This window comes from Diospyros lotus, chromosome 12 (assembly GCF_014633365.1).
Source record: "Diospyros lotus cultivar Yz01 chromosome 12, ASM1463336v1, whole genome shotgun sequence".
Lineage (NCBI taxonomy): Eukaryota > Viridiplantae > Streptophyta > Magnoliopsida > Ericales > Ebenaceae > Diospyros > Diospyros lotus.
The window spans coordinates 35,025,703-35,028,314 of NC_068349.1; positions in this window are offsets into that span (position 1 = coordinate 35,025,703).

Here is a 2,612-nt window from a genome sequence, read left to right on the forward strand (position 1 = left end):
CAGTATAGAAGATTACCGAATAACTCCGCGGGAAGATAAGTTATCTTCAAAAAAAATTTAAAAAATTCTGAAAATATTAGAATGACATTTTAGAATTTTTGATAGTGAAATTGGAAGAGAAATGCATTATTGGTATTTATTATGGATTTTTGAGGTAATAAATGTTTGAAAATCAAAGAGAAAATGAGAAATAAATAGAATATGAATTTTAAAAATTATGAGGAAATTTTTGAGGTTTGAGAATATTATTTTAGGAATTGTTATGAAGAGAAATTGAGAAAGTTTTATGAGAAAGTATTTATTTTATAATCTAGAGGAAATGGGAGAAATTAGGAAAATTAGAAATCTAATTTTCTTAAGTAATTATGATGTCCATGATACATCAAGGTTTATAATTAAGTACGATTGAAAGTTCAACGCAAATTTTGAAACAAAATTATGCTAGGGGCAAAAATTATCTTTTTACAAGATAGGTGGTACTTCCCAACTATATTTAGTTTTATGAAATGCTTGGTCTGTAAGTGATTTTTTCAAAACCCAATTTTATGTAAATGGTTTTATCATGTTGTTATGTCTTGATGTGAATATGTTTATATAGATTGCATTTACATGTATTAATGATGAGATATATATATATGAACACGATGATATTATTGATCATGCATCGCATAAGGGTTTGAGACTTGAGAGTACGGGCCGAGACCGTTGCTTTATCAATGGTGTACCCATACACCTCGGCCTGCTAAGGAGGCTGTGAAAATGAGGAGTAACAATAAGGTATGGTCTACTCAAACCAAAAGAAAATGGAAAATGACATTTTGCATTTTACATTTATGCACAAAATATGTTTATTATTTCCTTACTTAGATAATTTATCATCTAATTTGGGTTTTGCCCCTAGAATACTCAAACATTCCATATGGAGATTGTAGCAGAAACGAAGATGAATGAGGCATGAAATAACACTTAGCGAAATGCATGATAAATTGTATGATGAGTTTAATGTATGTTATGTAACCCATGAATTTAAGTTCTACTACTTTGAATTCTAAACATTTTGAGGAACGACGATATATAGTCTCATTTATAATTAATGATGATGTATAACCTTAATTAGGGTTAATATTAGTTGAGAACTTATGTTATGTATTAAGTCATGTTGAGAAATTTATATTCTTGTAATGTAAGAATTGATTTATAATTAATGTTAAGATATCAAGTTTGATTTTAATTTCCGCAATTTAATGTTTATGATGATTTTCTTTCGAGATAAATATATGGAAATTTTGGGATAAATATGATAAATGATATGATTGAACTTTATGTTTGAAAAAAAAAATTATTGTCCAAAAATTATCCCAAATTATAATGCGCTTAAGAAAATTGGGCATTACACTTTTTACCATTAAACTAAGCACATCGAGTCAACATTTAGTTCTATATATTTTTATATAATAATATAATATACACTTGGTTCCGTAACATTTATTTGTATAAAAATATATTGTATATTGTATTCACATTTAATTGAATTTGGATATATATAAATATAAAAAATTTATTGTAAAATACATATATATTAATTGAATCAATAAATGCCAATTATTATTTTTAGTAGGTTAACCATCAATAAATGCATTATGTTTGATTAATCAAATATCGTTATCTTATATATTTATTAATTAATTATTGAATATCAGAACAAAATTTATCTTTCTTCTTATATACTAAAATATTAAATTATATTTTTATATTTGTACAATATACATTTAGCTCTATCAAAAAGAAAATTACTTCCTATATGTTTTTAAGTTTTGAATTTGTGGTGAAATTAGTTTGTGGTACTATTAACTTCATAAAAAGTTCCTATAGGAATAGAGACAAAGTTATAAAACTTTAGACATTTTTTCGTCTTTTATTACGTTTTTTATATCAATTAATTTTTAACTTTATCTTAATCTCTTTTAATCTTTTTATAATCTCATCTCATATATTTTCTTATTTTCTTTATTTTTTCTTTGATTTTTTTGTATTTAGGATTATATTTATAGTTTTTTTCTGATTTAATCTATTTGAGTTAATTATAACCGGAAAATAATTATTAAGATTTAAACTAACACTATTATAAGTAATTTTTAATATAATTATGTAAATAAACGAATATAATTATTAAGTTATTATAATTAATTAAATATTAATTATTTATTAATAATACAATATATTAAAAATTACTAACATATTAAAAGAATACATTATATCAAACTTATTTATTATAATTATTAGATTTATTATATAATTAAATTTTTAAATAAATATTATTTTGATATAATAATTTAAATTATTTTATTATCATATTTTAGATGATTATCATAAATTATAATTTAATATTAATAATTATCAAAATTTAAATAATTATTAATAATTAATTATTATCAAATTTAAATAATTTATCAATTAAATATTATTAATATTATTTTAAATAAATTATTATTTTTTATTTAATAATTAAATATTTAAAAAAAATTAAAAAAACTATTTCGCTTCCCAAGTTACCAAATTTCCATTTCTCTCTTCATCTAATCTTTGGCCAAAACGAAAAACCCTAACTCACC